Source organism: Acyrthosiphon pisum, chromosome A2 (assembly GCF_005508785.2).
Source record: "Acyrthosiphon pisum isolate AL4f chromosome A2, pea_aphid_22Mar2018_4r6ur, whole genome shotgun sequence".
In the NCBI taxonomy this organism is placed as follows: Eukaryota; Metazoa; Arthropoda; class Insecta; order Hemiptera; family Aphididae; genus Acyrthosiphon; species Acyrthosiphon pisum.
The window spans coordinates 73,018,584-73,041,331 of record NC_042495.1 but is presented as its reverse complement, the minus strand read 5'-3'; the positions used below and the strand labels follow the sequence as shown (position 1 = coordinate 73,041,331).

General features: G+C 27.8%; 1 protein-coding gene and 1 pseudogene across 1 annotated transcript in view; both read right to left on the bottom strand.

Annotated features, from left to right (window-relative positions):
• LOC100570548 (hemicentin-2-like) overlaps positions 1–22,748 on the bottom strand; it is a 399,451-nt gene that overhangs the window by 55,598 nt on the left and 321,105 nt on the right. The window lies entirely within an intron of this gene.
• On the bottom strand, positions 13,684–21,609 carry LOC100167166 (annotated as a pseudogene).

The window sequence follows — 22,748 nt, the reverse complement described above, 5'->3', positions numbered from 1 at the left end:
TTCTAAAGAAAACAAACGGTACCTATGTATAGTGTTCTTCAATCTACAAAACGTAAGTATTATTATGACTTCATAAAATAATAAATTACGTGTAGGTACCTTTAATTCAGATATTTGCAGATTCGTATAACTTAACATGGCTTCAATTTATATTATACGTGTATGTTAGACAACTATATAGCCAATATAGGCGATACAATTTGAGTAATAATTTTATTGTTTTAAGAAAACGGTTCTAAACTGTTTAATACATTATATATTTATCAATCATTGGCTCAATTCATCCAAAACATGTCCCCTACTTCATTATTTATAAATACACATACATTAAATACATTTTTTTTTTTTCATTATCCTAGAAGCTTTTGTATAAATTAATTAAAACGCCTTCCACAACTCTCGTCCTATCTCAACAACTTTGGACAAATGGTTGGTCACATCTGCACAGTCTGTTCAGTCCAGTATACAATCTGTCAAACAGTTGACGAATCGTTGTGGACTATTGTGGTACACCGTTATTCTCGTGCTAGCTGTCGTTAGCGTTAAAACAAGATAGTGGATTTTTTTAGTAATTTTGTACGCATGAAGTTAAAATATAAATCGTAATTTGAAAAACTTTTATATATAACATATACGCGTTTGCAAAAACGTATTAATTAAAAACACCAAATCTTAAAATATTGAAATTTTTGTACAGCTATTAGGTATAATTATACTATAACTATAAATAAAATCAAATTAATAATTAAGGTATAAACGAGAAAATATCAGGCACCTAATAATTTTAAAAATAAAGTTTTCAATCAAGAAACATAATATGTGATTTTTATAATTAATTTCATAAAACTCTTAAATCCAAAAAAGAATTTGTCTTATGATCAGTTATAGTATGCCTACATTTCAATCACCTGCACGCAAAAAATAGTATATATCTAATATCTATAGATTAATCTGTTTTGGTCCGGTTGAAATAAAACTATATATTATGTTGAAAAGAAAACTCTTTGCACGTTTGAAAAGCTTCAGTTTTAGATGTCCACGGGCAATACGATAGTACCTACCTATGTTAATTCGAATAGAATAGGGTATTAGACTACCTTTCTACCTAATACGGAAAAATAGTTTCTACAGGTAATAAACCGTTCAAAAGTCGATAAAGAACAAAATTGTTGGTCAAGTAGTTGATGCATCCGACCGTCTACAAACTTTCAACGAAACGATATAAGAATAATATTTTTTCAAAATCTTAGAACTGTAGTTTTTATATCGTCTCGGGACACTGCAGGTTATTTATTTAGAATAAATTCCTCGTCGACTTAAAAGTTTACGCTAATGTTCGTATTTTGCGTATAGCCTCGCCGTGATCCGATGGAATAATAACCGAGTCGATAAGTAATTTATACAATTTGTATCACATATCCGCGAACCGTCGATGATCGCGAATTTTTACGAAATGCGGCGGCGTTACAATAATAATAATAATATATCTATCTATCGAGTCATCGTATTAATTATTATATTGATATGAACTGAAACGAACCGTTATCGACGCATATATAGGTACGAAATAAAAAAAAAAGTAGGCTCTCAGCAAATATTCGCAGGCCGGGACGATTGCCCGTGCATGGTCCAGAACCAAAGCAACTAAATCGTGGGTTATTTTCTTCGAGGTTACGAGAGAGTACTTATCTTTCGATGCACGTACCTCGCGCGACCGGCACAAGTCAGAAGCCAACCATGCGAAATCCCGCAGTAGTCTTCAATGTTTTACTTTCAAACAGAAACAGCTATAATATAGTATATAGGTATATAAGGTCAAAGGTATATGGCGTATCAATCACCTATACATAGAGGTACGCAATAAACGCCGCAATATTCGATCCGATTTTGATTTTAACCAATAAAGCGTTACGGTGGTATGACGTCATCGCAATGAAATGCAGTACTTACACGTTTATTATTTATTATTACGTAACATTTTTTTTTATCGATTTATTTTTGTGGCTGTCATCTCCTTTTGGAGCTGTAAAGCTGTGAAGATGCTTCTATTTTTAACATTGTGAGTTGTTTCTGATAGCAAAAATTGGATCTAACTATGTGGTACACTATGGTGAGTCAAAAGTAAAAAGTTCTAGTACGTTTCAAAATAATTGAAAAAAACATGTTAAGACAGCGATTCTTACACCAAATCAATTTATTGTTTTAGATTCTGAGAGGAACGATGAATGTATTGATTTTACAATGATGTGTGTTTTTTTATTTATTTTTTATTTTTGTGTCTGTCATCACCATTTAGGACAGTAAAAGTGCTTGGATTTTCTTCAACAGTACCTTTTCTGATAGGAAAGTGAATCTAGTTGGAACTTTAGGGGGTCAAAAGTAACATTTTTCCAATAGTTTTCAAAAGCTCCGTGAAAAACAAAAGAAAAATTAAGGAAAAACGGGAATTTTTACGCAAAATCTGTTTTCGAGAAAATTTATTTTGGTTTTTGGTGTAACATTAAAACGAATGACTGCAGATACATGAAATTTTCACTGATTGTTTATATTAGCGTTTTCTATATACGATAACATTTAGAAAATAATTTGACTCTTTTTGAGTTGTTTACGGACATTTTAAATTTTTTTAGTTTTTTTTTCTATAAATATCAATAAAGTTTTATCTATTGTGCCAAAAAGTGTAAAAAATTAATACAGGGCTCCTGATACATTGTTACAATAGCAGTTGAAAAATATTACAAATACATAGGCACAATTTTTTTTATAAGTATTTGAAGTTAAAATCTTGACAAAATTTACCAAATTTAAAATTGAATAATTATTTTGTAGTTAAAAATTTATAAAATGTTCAACTTTTATATCTAAGGATTGAAAATTTAAAACAAGATTCCACGTAAATATTTAATTCTGTTACCAAAAATTCTAAGAAATACATAAGCACAGTTTATTTTTATAGTAATTTTAAGTTCAAATTTAGACGAAATTACATATTAAAAAACCTGGAATAACTATTTTATATATTTTGTTGTGATTGTATAATATTATTTGTGGGTACTTGAAATTTCTAAAGTATACTATTATATATCTATGATAGTACCACGGTTTGTTGTTGATGTATAACGCGTTACCTAATGGATATTATGATATGATTAATTTGGAATTTATTATTGATACCTATTATAGATCAATTTTTTTTTAATACTATAGATAAGTATACCTATAATAGGTATGTCTAATATCTAGACTGACAAACCGTCTCCGCTCAGAATCGTTTTTCTTATACAGTGATATTATATCATTGAATTCAAATTTAATACTATCCATTATACAGTGACCCACTTGTAACCTACTGTACAGCAGAGCGACATCCACTTACCCACCTTTTTTTTTTATTTATAATTAAAAATGAATAAGTGTATGGACTTGAATTTTTTAACAAATTTATACTTTAGCATGTGACATAAGATATTTTTCAAAATTTCAGATCTTTTTGACCTAACAAAAAGGCATTTGAAAACCTTAACAAAATTGGATATTTAAACAAAATATTACATTCTTTCCTTCAATTTTTAGTTTTTTTTTTAATGTATATAACCATATAGATTCTTAGTTGATAGTTATTTGATTTACAGTGATTTCAAGTAAGATGCATGCCAATTATATTATGATGATACAAAATACTATGATATTGAAACAATTGTTTTTTGTTTCAGTTGTATCTTGGTCATTTGTTAATTACATTCCTATGATTATGGTAAAGACAACTCTAGTGTTTTTCATCGAGTACATTATATGTAGGTATCCCATTCTAAATAATAATATGTTGCTATACTTAAACTTTCGAGTGGTTAGTCAATTACCGAAGTTTTACCCAATTACTGTTGTAAATATTGAAATGAGTAGGCCTTGCCATTATTCGGTAGAATTAGTTCGTCATAATCTAAAATATTTTCAATTACCAATATCCAGTTTAATAATATCTTATCATTGGATTTTTGCTTCTAATAACATTACTGTAGATACTGAGTTTGTTATTGGATAATGCTGAAATTGTTTTGTATACACCAATTAATCTGTTTTTACCACACAGTGAACTTAGGTGTAACTAAATCAATTATTGTGAGCATATTATAACGCTTACATTGAAAGGTACCTAAACATTTATCTCTTGGATTAGAGCTGTTCAAACAGTTTTCGATTAATAATTTAAATTGAACATAGTTAATTGGTATATTTTTTGTTGCGCTGAATACTTTTTACTTGGCTGTAGATATTCTCATCATTTCATCATCGTGTCTATACATTTATTGTTTAAGTTTATTTTGAGGATCAAATAATATTCTGTTTTATTTTTATGCTTCATTGGTTTTTTGTTACCTATTGCTTTTTCGCGCTTGGGGTGTATTATTGTTGGTTGACGGAGGTCGGTGGTGGTGATCCCAGGATGGGATGAGTGAAAAAGTAGGTGGTGATGATTTTTTGATGTTTCCTAATGGGTTAAATGTTAATACTGTGGCTGATTGTTGGATTGTGATTTTAGGTACCCAGGTACCCTTATTGGCCAATACGTCTGTATTATTTGATACTGTATAATACCTAATTTAATTTATTAAATTGTATACGTTTGTTTCAGAGATATAGCTGGTTTACTATCGGGCTTAGAATAGATTGACTATTGTTTCAAAATCTGACTTTATTATGGCCTATCATAAGAGAGTCTAGTAATTCTACCGGATATGTGACTTTTATTTACGTAGTATTGTTGGACAGAATCTTAAAGTTGGCGGAATCATAGTTTATGAACATCAGAATAGCTAAGTTTTCGTTGTCATCGATCATAATACGAACATTTGTCTTCGGAAACTTAATAATACGTGGCCGAGACCGTTAACAATTGAACCAGCTCCAAGAAAGGAAATAGGACATGTATGTTTTATATTGTATTTAAACAGTTGCTCTAAAATTGGACTGTTTGGAATATTCGTTAATACGTTAAATAATAAGATGATAAGTTTGTGGTTTGTCGGGCTCTGGATTATGTAACCTTCTTAATTTGATTGTATGGACACCAGCAAGACGTGCTGCGGTTGTATTTTGCATGAGTTGATGTACCATAGTATTATATTTAGTTTTTTATAATAATTATACTTTTAAAATTTCTGGACGCAAATAATTATTTGTCGGCAGAACTAGGTACTTTGCTAATTTTTATTAAATAATTGTTTTAAAGGACTCCGATAATAGTGTCAGTAATAATATTGGTTGATATTTCCCCGGGAACACATTTGAGGTGTGAGATATTTGCCAAAGTTTGTCTGTTTGGTATTGTTATTGGAGGATAGATTTATTTAGTATATCGACGCATTGTTAATTTTTAGGTAATTCGTAAAAATTAAATATCACTACGCACCACGAACTTGTGTCGAACTGAACTGAGCTTAGACGAGTGATCTGACCAATATTCGATTTACCGTACCTTGGATATTTACCTTATAAATACATATAAATTATTAAGTATCATCAAAAATTATTCATCAAAATCATAATGAAATACGTTTATTTCATAAATATGTATAGTGTATACAACTATTTTTGGCAGAAAATATTCATGAGTAGTCTCAATAAATCCTATTTATGAATACTTTGTGTTAACCTTATTATTGTGACATCCATTATCCATAAGCGATAAACCTCAACACAACGACACATCAAGACGAATATACCAATCTCAAGTCTCAACAGTGTCATAATTTTATTGAAACAAAGTAAGAATACAAATATAATAACAATTTTCACTTTACGAATACTCTAAATTACGAAAAGCATATCTACTATCCCGTAATAATGTCATTGGTACTAAGTCCATACTCATAAAATATTAAAATACTTGTTTGGTATTTCAAATACGTTTGAAGTAGGTACTTTTAGAAAATAATATTTAAACTATATTTTAAATATTTATTTTGTGATTTATATTTAAAAATATAAAATACAAAATATAAGTATAAACAAGGATATATCCATGTTAAATTCTAAGAAAATTTATTCGATAACTTTGTCTCCCTTCAATTTCAAAAATATTTAATAATCATGCATAAATATTTATACACCAAAAAAACAAAAATCTTGGACACATTTTGATCCTGAAAAGTCACTATATTAATAGTTAATAATATATTCACCAAAAACAAGTGAAATATATTCCCAAGTATTTTGCGATATGTTTTAAATGTATTTATATTTGCATTACATACTGATTGGAAAATATCTTTACAACATTTTTTAAAGACTTTTCAAAAGTACGCCTTGTACCTATATTTCTAACAATTTTGTAAATTAATATTATTAACAATATTATATATATATTTACGTGCAACGCACTTCAACTTTAGGTAAACACTAATTATAAGTTGTAATCATAAAGAATAATGAATAATTGTCCCTCATAATCGACGGAAAAACGTATAATAATTAATAATAGGTCTACCTACTATACAAATTGTACGTTATTCGCGTTACAGCCGTTATATAATGTATAATATTATAAAAGTGAGTTTACACTGCACAATCAATAGTTCGGTTAATCGTCGTTAATTTTTTTTAATTTGTTCATTAGACTTATTTTAAGTATCATGTTAATTTGTTTGTATTGCTTATTTTTTTTTTTTTAATAAAACGAATAACGCGACGAACCGAATACTTTTTAATTACTTAATGGAAACTCAAACATCTTGAGAGGGTTTATTTTTATTTAATTTTTTTTTCATTTGAATGGTTTGAACAAAAAAACAGTTTTTGTATACCTTTACATAGGCACAACATAATTTTTTCGTTGAACATGAAATTATGTTTACAGTGTGATTCAATAAAGCCATGTCACTCCCATTTATTTATTCAATAGTGCATTTATTTAAAATCTGATTTTTGGCATTTTTAATTATATCTGAGACCATATTTTTCTAAGAACTATAAGCTCTTTTTTTAGAACCACACTTTTGCACGATAAGTTGTTAAGCATATGCGGATTATTCTGAAAATGTTGATGCACTAAATCAAAATTAGATCAAATATGTTCTGCGTCATTAAGCTCCGTGTACTAACGGCTAAAGATAATATACATTGATAGGTTTAAAATAAATGGGGCTTTGAACATTTTAAAAATTAATAATAATTATAAATCTATTAGGTAACATTTTATAATTTATAAAAATTGGTCGAGTATCATTATTAATAAGTATTATAGACTGAGTATTTCGTTTATTTTAAATTGTAGGTATATATAAAACCATTATTAGGGACTATAATCCTAAGTAGGTATTTCCATAAAGTTTAATAACACAGACACCACTCGTTTAAATGTCAATTTATATTATAATACAGAAATGTAACAATTTTTAAAAAATCGTCTGCAAATAATCTGAAAAACTAAATGGCAGTTTTTATTTGATAAATATAAAAGACTTTGTATCGTCGCAAGACACTCCTTATTAAATTGTATAAAAATCTAAATATTATAAAATATGGTCTCCAAGTAGGTATACTTAACAATTCCTGAAATCGGAATTTGAATAAATAATAAAGGATAAAATGTGGATGACTGGGCGAGCATGCTTGATGAATCACTCTGCGTATAATATGTATAGCTATTGGTAGGTACCTCTTACCCTCGTATATCCAACAATAAGCCGATATTTAATAGTTATATTATAATACACTTTCTTTCATTCTCAGACAATACCCACTGAAAATATCGACTTATCGACACACTCTCACAAAGCACTGTGTTTTTAAAGTTTAATCACAGTGAAACATTATTTTGAAAGCTGTGCGCTTGCGCTCCGCATGTAACATTTTGCTCCAGCCAGACATAATAATGGTTCAACTAAGTAGAGAATAAAAGGTCTAGGTATTTATTATGTATCACTATTCGTCCTGGAAACTGGCAAGGCTCACCGACCTTGATTGTTCATCTGGGATGTAGTTATATATAGTCGATCACCGTCCGTGCTTGGATCGCAATGGCGAGCAGGTAGGTACCTATTGGGTAGGTATATAGGTACGTATTATATTATTTATATTGTTATTTGTATTATATTATTATCCATTATTGTATTTTTCTGTTCAACGTATTACCTATAATATACTGTATAGTGTATAGTTATCGTATACTTACGGTTTCCCATAAGACAATCAACCGGCCAACCATCCATATACACCGCGGTGAACGTTGCTATATAGGACTCGCATCGTATTGTTGTTGTATACTAATATAGTAATATATTATACTACACTTTTTATTACGTCGTTAAATTAAAAAAATAAAACAAACCGAAACACAAAATACATGGGGAGTATTTGAGTAGGAAATAATTATTGTAATATAGGTTATAGGTAGTCTGATAGCGATACCTAATTATTTAATTATTGCAATGCCTATCTCAATAACACGAATAATATTGAAGTATTGTAGGTAACGTATTTTTTGCGATTGTGCACTAAGATAAAAAATAAAAAACCGGCCCATTGCGAGTCGGACTCACGCACGAAGCGTTCCGTACCATCATCTAAAAACATGTTGGAAATACTGCTCATATTATATATTCTATGATTTTTGTAGGTATTTGTTGTTATAGCGGCAACAGAAATACATAACCTGTGAAAATCTCAACTTTCTAACTTTCATGGTTCATGGGCAGTGTTGAGCCCAGATATATCTAAATAAGATAAAAATAATTTCGTAAACAATTATCTAGATTCAGATTCAGATGATAATTTTTATTTTTATCTAGATACTATTATAGATATTTTCATTTTTGTTTGAAATACGAAAATAAAAAATATATTTCTTAATTATTTTAGACGAATTATCTTATTATTTTATGACCATTAATTTTAATAAACAATTTTTCTATGCAATTCCTTATTTTAATCGTTAAACAATGATTTATTTCTGTATACCTATACTATACTATACAGAGTGTAGACTTGCAGTCATGCCTCATAATTAGGGCTAGGATTTTGTAGCATTTGCATTTTCTTTCATAGTACTACAGGACATAGCTAATCAAAAACAAAATTCGATTCATTCATCAGAGTTCAAATATGCAATTTTAATTTTGCTTTTTTTGCATTTTCTTATGATATTTGTAAATAAATGCTTTTTTGGTACTTTTTTGTCAGTTTATTAGCTTTTTAATTAGTTTTTGTAAATTGTACGCATATTTAACATTTTTAGAACATTTACCTACGTAAATATTTATCTAAATTATTATTTATTAATTTATTTTAACTGTATTATTATGTATACTTATTTCGTGATTTCGTAGTGAAATATTATCGCCTTATCGGAAAATAGATTCTTAGATTTTGTCAGTGATTACCGAGTGGAAGTAGTGGTTACGTATAATACGTTGACATTTATCGACATTTAATAAAACAGTTTATAATTTATTTTTTTCAATATTTATAAATTGTGCTTAGTTGTTCTAATAATTACTTAGTGAACATATACAAATGTTTTTAATAAATTATTTTATGATATTAAATATTAGATATTCAAAAAAAATACCTTTTTTGTATCATTTATTAAGTTTGAAATTATAGTTATGACTTATGAATTTTATATTCGTTATATCATATGGCACTTAAGCTCAAGTAAAAAAAAACCTTGGGGGGGAGGTAATCGCCACGTCACCCCATTGTCGGAAAATTTACTAATTATTGCTGAACGCTTGGACATAATAACAAAATCGTGCACAAAGCCGTGTCGGTATACAGGCACATTTGCACAATTTTTTTTTTTTATTAATTATAAAGTGTTCCTGACATACAAGGTCATCTAACTTATTGATAAAATATTAACAATATTTAACATTTATAGAGTTGATAGGGGTAATTAATTACAAATTTGCACAATAATACACAATATCATATTAATACACAAATAGGTAGATATTTTATTTTTATATAATGGTATGCCTACAGTAGATATCTAAAGTCTCACGTGTATGATACAACCGAATATACCCAGGGTTGGGAAGCATCTTCGATACAAGTATCTAAGACGCGTACCTATCTTAGATACAATTGTACTTTGTGTCTTGTACCTCGATACAATTATATGAAGTATCGAGCATCTTGCATCGCGATAAATTTTTAGACTATGTATCGAGTAGGTATTTCACAAAATAATTTTGTCAAAAAATACTCGTTACTTTAATGCGATACTTTGAAAAATTAATTTTATAGGATTATTTTTACTCGCCCATCTACCAACCGCAACTGTTTGATTATATTTTAGTATAATACTATAATATGTGTAAAATAATATGCGCGTTGAATTTAAATTTATAAATCCATAATTTAATTGCAGTTCAACTTGAACGAAATTATTTTTCAACCTATAAGCCATATTATTTAGACATTTAATTGTATACATATATATGTGCACTGTGACGCACCACACATAGGTACACGTTGAATGGGACTTTACGTCTTTACCGTACGTCCGTACCTACCTACATTAGATATCCATATCCGTAATCTATACGACTGTACAAAGTATATAGTGCCTCATACTATTCGTACCTACGTGTAGACTGTACGTCTGTATGTCTGTATGTGTGTATAGTCTACCTTTCGCGTGACAGATGACGGCGATAAAGTATGTAATGAACACAATACCTAATATATTTATACATAATTCATATTTGAAATTTTAAAGTTAAATACATTTAACGTTTTTTGTCGTGTCATTAATGATATTATATTATATTATACCTACAAATGAATTTGTATAAATACCTACTATCAATAATGAAACCTAAACCTAATCCAAAATCAATATTATGTCCAATGACTTTAGATGCCCCAGATTGCTTCTTAATTCATGTTCCTGGGTGACTTGAAACTTCGATGTGTCTTGTAAGGCTGTAACATCTATGATCTATTTGATTTTAGATTCTGCGCGGAGAGAAAAATAAAAATTAATTAAATAATTAATTTTACAATTATGTGTTTTATTGAATTGTTTATTTGTTGTATCCTACACGATAAGAAGTCGAAATAATCTTTCGATTTTCAACTTTAGTATCTTGTTCGATGGAAAAGTGGATCTAGTTGGTGCATTGAGGGGGTAAAAATTTAAAACTCAATAGTTTTCAAAAGCGCTGGGAAAAACTAAAAAAAATTAAATCAAAACGGTAATTTCTACGAAAAATCAGTTTTCGTCAGAATCACCTAATACAAAAATCACATAATCAATAAGCTTATAATATACTATACCCAGTGGCGGATTTACGGCGGGGGTCCAGGGGTCTGGACCCCCTTCTCTCAGAGACATATATATAAATTAATTTTATAAAAATAATACATTTGAAATACATATTATTTTTTAGGACCCCCCTAACCAGAACAATTTTTTTTAAATCCGCCACTGACTATACCTACGCACCTATAGTACATATACCTAATAACTAACAATAAGGTCCGACTTTTATTATGAAAAGTAAAAAAGTATAGAAAATATAAATAGGAATATATAAGTGAAATATAGGTAAGTATGGCTGGTACTTAGTACTTACCCATTTTATTACAAAGGTACTAAGTATATATTGCACGCTTATTATATTTTATATTGTACATGATATTATAATTTAGTAGTTATTACCATAATAATGATTACCTACCCACGCGTTTTAAAATCGTACACCTATACACATTTATAGATTTCTATAATATTATGTATTGTTGTGTTAATAATTATTAACCGAATTGAAATTATTTTAGGTAGGTAGGTAGGCAGCTATATAGTATTCCGTGATTAAATTATATAAAACATTTTTTTTTAATTTAAATTTTCTGTGTTATTTACGTCAGTACCAACCTACCAACTATACCATAATATAGGTAGGTATTTCATAATTCATATGGGGTGATATGGGTAATAATATTTTAATTTGTAATAAACAGTAACTATATAGTAATTATAGGTCAAGGTATAGTGTAGGTTCTAAGTACTACACTACAATCCATATTATGTTTGTAGCTAGTAAAGTGGTACCCAGTAACTATAACTATAATTTCACCTGTGGTGTATTACACTTATGACATATAATTAATAGGCAGGTAATACATGGATTTTTATGCAATAGTATATATTTATTTCAGTTTTATATTTTTGGATTTTTGTCAGTAATCTTTACGAATTGTAATATTTTCAGACCAAAAACAAAATTTAATATTTGTTGCATAATGCATATTGAAGTGAAATTAAATTATATACTGTTTTCAAAATCTAATACATGTGTGAAATAATATTTTGCGAGTAGAAAATTCCTATAATATATTAATACATATTTTTATCTTGTAAATTAATGTCAATATTGTCATTTTTAACAGGAAGCAGTGAACTTTCTTGCTCATAATCCTGTCAGGCCATTTCACAAAAAAATTGTTTTCAATTAAGTTAGTTCCTCATTAAGATGTTAAATGTATTTTAAATAAGTTTTATACCTAATAAATTAATAATTATCAAATAAACTAGTTTATTCATTATTGTATACCTACATTTGTTTTTGTTATTAACTATTTCATAATGTTTTTTACCAATTTTACTCCATATTTTAATGACATATTGTGATACTTTTTAGTGCATATTAGTGGCATTATAGGTTATGATTAAACACTTCAATATTCACAAAACAAAAACTAAATTTTTATTTTTAGTATTTATTGAAAAATCATAATATTTAAACACTATTCAAAATTAAAAAAAGCATTATTATATAATGGTACTTGTAATCAAATTTACTACACTACCACCATCTTCTGATAAAAATTGTACAAATACAAAAACAAATTGGTTCTTACTTCTGTGGTATAATATTACAAACTAACATAAGTAATGGACCTACCTACAATACAAATTCGAAAATGTTTTATACTTTAATACTTATTATAAGTAATTGATACAATATAAGAATATAAGAATATTACATTTTACATTACAATAGGTATTGTAAATTGTTATGTTATACTGTATTATAATATATTTAAAAATAAACGGTACTACTTTCATATTACATAAAAAATAATTATAAAATAAAACAATATAATGTTTTAAATTTTCAAGCATGGATTAACAATATTAAAATTATTTATAAATCAATACATTAATTAGTCTTAACTATAATTAATTATAATTTATAACCATTTAAATTTTATAAATTCCATTGGTTTACATTATGTAAAATAGTTGTACATATACATGATATAAAATTCATTATAAATGCATATTAAATGTCAACCTATTATTTGATTATTAATCACAATGGTAATGAAATAAAGTACCTAACTTATATTATAATAATGATCAATATGAAAATGCTTTGTTTATTCAAGATTTAGATAGTTATTGTATATTTTAATTATTGAAATTAAATTTTAGTCAAGTAAAATTAAGACATAATAATATATTACTTACAACACTTAAAATATTTAATTAAAAAAAAATAGTTTACAGCTAACTATCATTTAGCAAGTAAATTATTTATGCCAAATATATTATTTTAATGTTAATTCATTAATTGTACCTACTATTATAATAACTTAGTAACAACATTTAAATAGTGGTATTTTAACAATTTTTTCAATTATCAGTTCTACATTCATATTTTAGTTAAACTATTAAATCCAAAAAACCCTCAAAAACATACAGCAATTATACATTTTTATGAATGTATCAAATAAGTGTATACCTATTTTAAGTTTAGTTTATTAATAATGAATGAACACATTTTGAACGTATTTGTAGTGTAATAAGTAAAAATAAAAATTCATATTAATAAAATATTCATGAGTCAAATGATTTATGACTCAGTTGTGAGACAAATTTGTTCTATTTCTCTCATCAGCTTTAATGCTTTTGTAGAAGCGTCATAACGATTAATTGATTTTATCCGTTCATCTTCTATATCTTTAGATTCAAGTAACAATTCTGCCATATTAAGATTACTTGATTTGTACACTTTGGAGATTAAATCTTTCTGAAAGTTGTCTTTTATCTTGTTTACCATTTCGTGCATAATTGTCTTGGGCACAGTATCTTGAATTATTTTTTTAATAACCGTAAAGTAACATTTTATAAATAATGTGAGTAAACCAGCTCTACTTTCTAATATAAGTTTATCTGAATCAGGAAAACCACTAAAAGCACATGTTGTTATTTTCTCAACAGTTTTGCGCATTTTTAGTGTTATGCTCTTCGGCCATGATTTAATTTCATTTTTATGTGAGAACATCTCTTCTTGACTATTGTAGTAGTTTGGTAATTCGGCAAACCCTTCTTCCTCAAAATTGCCTAGTTTATCAATTTTGGCTGGTTTCTCAAAAAGCTCATGATATTCATTGGATTTTGTTATAGATTCAATAAAGTCAACGTGATCGGTATTCACGTATGCTTTCTGGTATTCAATTAATTTACTAACTGCTTCTGATGTTTTTAGCTTGTACTTAGCCAATGATTCTAATAATATTTCATTAACTTTTTCAAAAAGTTTAGGATATTTTTTAAATTTGTGACTAATATCATCATCAAGTCTGCATATATTTGCTATTAACTCATCATGTACACTAGTTACACATGCTAATGATGGAGCTTCTAATAATTGTATTTGTTTCTTTACCAAATGATCAAATGCATCGGTTGGCATAAAAACGCCCATGTTCGTTCCAGATGCATTATTGATAACATTAATAATAATGTCAGGAGATAAGCCTTGAAGTGGATTAATTTCATTAATATCTTTATTAAAATCGATTTTGAAATATTTTGCAATGGCAGCACCTCCATTAAGGCCTTTATAACTTAAATCAGCTCGGCCGTCCAAACCAGCTTTGTAACTAGTTGCAGTCTGAGTAATTAAATCAAGTAAGGATCGATCATAGTTTTCAGTAAATTCTTTATATTTCTTCACTTCATGTTCGTACTTATTGTTCATTTCATATAGTTGGGCTCTTAGTTTTGGACAGGTCTCTTTTATTTTTTCTATCAAGAGAAACTCAAGTCGTTTTCCTAAAATTTTTGAACCATGGTTTAGTGCTATATCGGGATAAAATTTATTAAAAAATGTACTTTCGTCCTTAAGAGAATGTTCAATAGTTTTTTGATCGTTTATATCTTTTTGCGAACGATTTATGACACCGAATATTCCAAGTTTAACTGGAATAACATCTCCAGAAAGTAACTCTGTAGCGTCAGTACCAGCGTCCATTATATCTATTTTAGTAACAACTGCTATTGTACGATCACCATTTGGGTCTACAGATTTTGCAATGTGCAAGCTCTCACTAGTGGCTGGGTCAGTATTTGCTGTAACTACAGCCAATATTATTGAATTTGGGTTTTTAATAAAACTTAATACTAAATCCCTTATTTTCTGTTCTATGTCTTGGGGTTGGCCACCAACAGGCACTTTAGTAAGCCCTGGAAGATCAACAAAACTCAAATTATAAAATTGTTTACAATAAATGTTTAACACAATATGTGAATCAGTAATATTTTTCTGGCCTCCAGTAAGTTCTTCTGTTTGAATTTCAATTTCTTTTCTAACTTTATTAAAATCATTATAAATAACTCCTGGTTTATGCAGAAATGTGGCGTAATCTTTTGATTTCTTGGAATCACCATTCCCAATTTCACTTTCGGTTGGTTTTATTAGATGCAAGACTAAAGGAGCTCGTGTCACAATACCGGTACCTCTAGGCAAAAATGATTTGCCCACCAAACTTTCTAAGACACTACTCTTTCCAGAGCTTTGTGAGCCTACCACAATGATCTGTGGAAGGTCAACTTTTTGTTTTGAACCAACAGTTGAAAAAACGTCTTGTAGTTTGTTCATAACCATAATTAAAGAATCCATATTGAAATTTTTTAGGTAGGCAAGTGTAGTCTGTAAAATAATTAAATCAAATCATAAAAGTTATACTTAGTAGGTACACTACAGTATAAAATAATAATAATTATGTCTTAAAATTGTTTGTGTAATTTAAAATAGAATTGTTCAATAACAAACGAGATAACATACAAATTTTATTACATGCACTTCAAAAATTATGTTTTGGTTGAAAAAATATTTATTTTTATTGTTATTCTAATTAATAGTTTGTTACCACTTACAAAATGTGTTGGAGATTAAAAATTTAAAAACTAAAGACTATTTTTCTTTTAAAACAACAATAATATGTTACTTTTCTGAAATAATTTATTATTATTTATACATTTTAAAATTATTTAAATGCATGTAAATTAAATAAATGGATGCAATTCAATTATAAACTAGATCTTCAAAATTCATTAACAAAAATATTATCAAAACAAATAATTGACTAATTTTAACGATTAATATTTTGTTGCAATTACTGCAATAAAAAAATTACTAGGTATTTGCATTTTGTAATTTTCATAGAAAAATAAAAAATAATTTTATCTTATATTAAGTTTAGCACAATATAAATTATTTCAATCAAAATTAAATGTATAACTATCTATTTTTATTTTATAAGGGAAGCAAGAGGCACAAAGGATTAAGGAACATTAAGTCAAGTTATGTATTTATTCTGTGATAATTTTTACCATTTAAATGTTTTTCCAATTCTAAAACAGTAACGACAAAACTTATGAATATTATGCCTTTGTAATTAGTTATTGTACAGAATTGTCATAGAAAATTCTATCTTCCTTCATAGAATATTTAATTATTTTTAAAAATAGTTGTAAATATTTTGACAGAAAAATATTCCTTATTTCCATGAAGTGCATGAACTTCAAGCCAATAGTTATTATTTTAAAAATAAATTATAAAAACTGGAGAGATGGCTCATGCATATCAGTTTGAATTCGATAACATCAATAAATCATTATACCTAGGTATAATATAAAAAAAAAATTTTGGGTAAAGGAAACGGACAATTTAAACTTAAAACGCTGTTCAAATAAAATAGTTCAGATGGATTTTCATTATTTTTAAATTGCTGCGAGAAAACTTCTGAGGGTCGAGGGTCACTGCATCATATTTTTAAACCATTAGAACCTATTTAAATTGAAAATTTTATAAAATTTTAAATAGTTACTAAATAGTTTGTGTATTTTAGATATTTTGAAAACATATTAAACAAAAAATAAAACCAAACCATTTTGTAAAATAAGTACCTGTAATAAAAATTTAACAACTATAGATTAGTTTTAACGAAAAGTGAGAAAAAAATATTATTGCATTTTAAATTGTTAGACTTCCCCCACCACCAATTAATTATTACCCAAATTGAGCGTTGAGCCTATGTTGCCCTTAAATTATAATAATATATTAGTATATTGTCCTTGTTCATGCAAACCACATCAAGTCCAAAAATATAATTTTTGAGAATCAGATTTGGCAATTTTTTCAAATTTTAAAAGTATGTATGCCAAATGTAATCAAATTTTGTTTTTGTTTGTTTTAATTGATTTTCTTTTAAGCAATGTACCTATTTATGAATAGTTTTAAATAATAATTATAATTCTTATTATAGTTGAAATACAAATTACTAAATTGGACTTAAGTGACTTTAGCATTGTTTACATTGACTTAGTGATTTTGGCATGTATGTAACAATTATTGTTGACTTGGCACAACCTAAATTTATCAAAATCAATTAATTTCCATAAAAATAGTACGATAATTATAATATTATGTTATACCTAATCAAAAATATATACCTATTTTTAAACAAAAATGTTTTAGATTCTGAGTGGAACGATGAATCTATTGATTTTACAATGAAGTGTGTTTTTTTTTTTTTAATTTTTTTTTTTTGTGTCTGTGTACACGATAATAGTAGTCGAAATAATGTTTCGATTTTCAACTTCAGTATCTTGTTTGATTGGAAAATGAATATTGTTGGTGCATTGGGGAGGTAACAATTCCCAGTAATTTTTTAAAAGCGCCGTGAAAAACAAAAGAAAAATTAAGAAAAAACGGGAATTTTTACGCAAAATTTGTTTTTGAGAAAATTGATTTTGATTTTTGGTGTAACTTTAAAACAAATGACCGTAAATACATGAAATTTTTACTGGTTGTTTATATTTCCAATTTTATTAGTTTTTTTTTCTATAAATGTCAATAAAACTTTATTTGTTGAGTAAAAATACTTGAAAATTTAATACAAGGCTCGTACTATTTTGTTACAATAATATTTGAAAAATATTAAAAATCCTTAGCTACAGTTTTTTACATTTAGAATTGACAAAATATGGAAAAATCACGAAAATTAGCAAATTATTTTGAGTTAAGAATTTGTAAAAATTTTTCTTTTTAAATCTAAGATTTAAAAATTTAATACAAGATTCCTTATAATATTGTCTACCTATATTAAAAAAAAAAAATGTCTACAAGAAAGTCAAATTAAATTTTTATGAGCGTTTGAAATTCATATTTTTATAACATTTGATATTCACTCGATTTCTTACGTAACGATTTTCTTATTTTGTTGTAATTAAAAAACGCGAATGACTGTGGATAGGTACTTGAATATTTCACTGAATGTTTATATTAGAATTTTCTATACATGATAACATTTTTTTAATATTTTGACTCTTTTTGAGCTGTTTACTGTCATTGTCAGTTTTCAATTTTTTTAGTTTTTTTTTCTATAAATATCAATAAAGTTTTATCTGTTGGGCCAAAAAGTGTAAAAATTTAATACAAGACTCATGATATATTATTAAAATAGCAGTTGAAAAATATTAAAAATACATAGGCACAATTTTTTTTATAAGCATTTAAAGATCAAATTTTGACAAAATTTATGAAATTTAAAATTGAATAATTATTTAGTAGTTAAAAATGTATAAAATGTTTAACATTTATATCTAAGGATTGAAAATTTAAAACAAGATTCCATGTAAGTAGTTAATTCTGTTACCAAATGATCTAAAAAATACATAAGCACAATTTATTTTTATAGTCATTTTATGTTCAAATTTTGACGAAATTACATATTAAAAACCTAGAATAACTATTTTAGTTATTTTGTTATGATTGTATAATATTATTCGTGGGTACTTGAAACTTCTAAAGTATATTATTATATATCTATGATAGTATCACGATTTGTTGTACCTAATGGATATTGTGATATGATTAATTTGGAATTTATTATAGGTCAATTTTTTTTTTAATACCATAGATATTAGTATATAATATGTCTTATACCAAGACTGACATATCGTCTCCGCTCAGAATCGTTTTTCTTAAACAATGATATTATATCATTGAATTTAAATTTAATACCATCTATTATACAGTGACCCACTCGTAACCTACTGTACAGCAGAGTGACATCCCACCTTTTTTTATTTATTTATTTTATTTTTAGAATAATATATTATAATAATTGTTTTTATAAATATTTATAATTTATGAATTTATGATAAAACCTAATCATTTAATTTTAACTGTTCAATAATTATATTTCATTCGGTCACGTGCGGCAGGTCTCTCTGGGCAGACATCTGTCTGGAGAGAGAGAGAGGCCGCCATCCCCCGACTGGGCATGGCAAAAGCCTACGGGTGCCCAATCGAAATTCTGCCAAACACACACGTGTTAAAAACTTACCGTTCCAACCCCTACTACATAACCCTTAAAAACAAGCTAATCAAGTCATCGCGTCGAGCTTAAAAAGATTAAATTCGATTAATTATTATTTTATAAATTAAAATTAAAAATGGACTTAATCGTTTTAACGTAGGTATTAGTTTAATAGTCTATGAATTACCTACCAACGACTTATGCTTAACACATTAAGAGGACGTTGCACCCACGTCCCGCATATTGTGTCTCTCCGTCTTACAAAATATTATGTACAACATAGCAAAAACTGTTTTGCGCGGGAAGAACCTAGAACTCACCAGACTACAGTCATACCTAAGAAACGAAATTGTCACCACATAAAAAAGAGAACTTTGGCTGTGCAATATCGTTTATTTTTTCGTTATCGGAACTTCAAAAAAAGTTATTTAAGTTTGAAAAACACAAATAATAATGGATTTTGAAATAATAAGAACTTTTTCGTATACGTAAGTGATATCCAAAAAAATAAAAACGATATTGCACAGCCAAAGTTCTCCTTTATTTATGGTGAAAATGTCGTTTCTTAGTTATGACTGTAGTCTTCTCGGTTCTTTCCCACGCCAAAACGTTTTTGCTATGCCGTACGTGTGTAAGACGGAGACAACATATGCGAGTGCGACGTCCTCTTAAGTCCACGTGTATGCGTATTTAGGAAACTATCATAGACCTAGCATTCCATTCCGCCCTGCCACCAATGCACGGGAATCATATAAGAGAAAGAAAGAAGAAATAACGAAGAGAGAAAAGAGAGAAAGAACATAAAGTAGTAATCATAGACTGGGTCATAGACCTATAAACAAACACTGTATTTCCCCCTAGTTCTCTTTTATCTTTTACTCTATATCGTACCCCTGACCTCTCTCCCTAAGCGCTGTCCATTAGTTTATAGGTCTATGGAAACCATCGAATGGACTTGGTTAAAATATTAAATTGTTTATTTAACATATTATTTAAATAATATTGGGACTTAATTGAATATAGCATTAATTTGTTGATATTTTTAAACTGAAATACTGAATTCTATACGATTCTACTCATTATATACCTAAGGTACCTACCTAATAATAAACCGAAAAAAATCGATTATTGGACTAAGTGACGAACGGGGACGAACATCATTATGATCTAAGACGTCGACGCACACTCGCATGAAAATATCAAAATTAAAAAATGTACTTACAACAGAAATCCGCCGGACGTGTGTAGACAACACTGCAAAAACTACAGAACAATATTATTATGGGTTCGAGACGACGCGTCGCAGTTTTCGGACGTCTTGTCAGCTCTCACAAGCGCAGTCGTCACTCGTCGGTGAATACTATATCAGTAATCGCCGATAGGCCATCAGGGCGACGGGACGAGAATAATAATATTATTTTATGTCGAGATCGTTATTCGTGTCCCCCACCACGTGAATTTTTTTTCAGTACGATGTACAGTTTAGTGCTATATATATACGTAATTATTTCTAATACAGCCGATTGTGTACGTCTCGTCTCGTTTCAATTTACGCCGCACTGGCTGATTGCTGAGGAAGAGAGATAAAAATAATATAAAACACGAGCCCCCTCGCCCCTCCGAGCCGCAGTATTATTATTCCGAGATTATATTATTATTACTATTAATATTATACTTTCCAACGTTCGTCGTCGGTCGTCGTAAAATACTGAAATGTAAACAACACCGCGTCGTTGTATTATTCAATTTGTCGATATAATAATAAAATATTATGATTTATCCATTTTCCACACGATAACGTCATGTGCGTTCGGGGTTCGGATTTCGCTGTAATAACTACAATAGTAATATAAAATATTTCTCGATAGAGTCCGCGTGTTGCGTTCACGAGCATCATATTATTATAAAAAGATAAAAATATATAGTTAATATTAAATGTGGCATTAAAAATAACCGATAAACTCCCCCCCCCTGATGCACTATAGATATGACATGTTACTCGGTACATTTAAATAATTATATTATATTATCACCATCTTATAACTATAATATTATATTATAAATATTTTTTATTGTTAAATTTTATTATGTACATGACGTCGTCGATATCTAAATAATAATATAATACGAATTATAAATTAGGATTTGATTTTTTTTCACTATGTCAGCGCAAATATTAATTGTTTTCTCTCACAGACCCACCAGCTATAATAGGCTATAATATTAATGATTATTGATAAAACATAATATTCACGTAAAATAGTTTTTTACGATTTTTGGAGATCTTACTCTAATATTTTCGAATTTGAGTAAACCACATATTTATACAATTTAATATTTATTATAGGAGCTAATATTTACAAAGGTTTGTCGGTTTTTTTCAACGGATTATTTAACTTGATATTCAACTTCAAAATAAAAAAATAATTGTAAATTTAAATGGATATTAAATTGTTTTGAGAAAATATTTGGACAAATTATTGATATGTCAAGTCCTCAAAAATAGTATTCTCTATAGTCTATAATTTTTGTAATTGGTAATCCTACTTTAAAATGTATTAGGTACTCAGAAACAAAAAAATTATTTTGGGTAAATACGTTTTGTCTACCTATGTTTCAAATTTCCAGGTAGACCAGAATCAGCCGGAGAGATAAACCAAACAGTGCGCTGACATGGTGACATCCTTAAGCAACTTTAATAAAGGATATTTAATCATTTAATATACTTTTTTGTTTAATTGGTAGTAATTATGTCAAATTATTATCAAATGTGAAATTGTTAAACTAAACAAACTGTTAAAAGTTAATTATGAAGTAATTACAATCTATATTATATTGTGATATATTATTATAATAATAACTATTGTAATTTGTAACCTTGTTTTAAAAATCAAAATAAAATCCAAAAGTATTCAAATGTATCCATGGTTTTTAATTAACTAAAAATATTCAGTTGAGAGGATGTGATACCCGCATGTGCTGTCTCCGTCTTACAAATTCGTAACATTGCAAATTTTACGCTCAGTAGAACACGTGTAGCTCCGTTAATTTAAAAATTAGAGTGAATTGACCTCTTATAAAATCTAAAGATAAGATCTAGGTAACCTCATATGCTTTTTAGT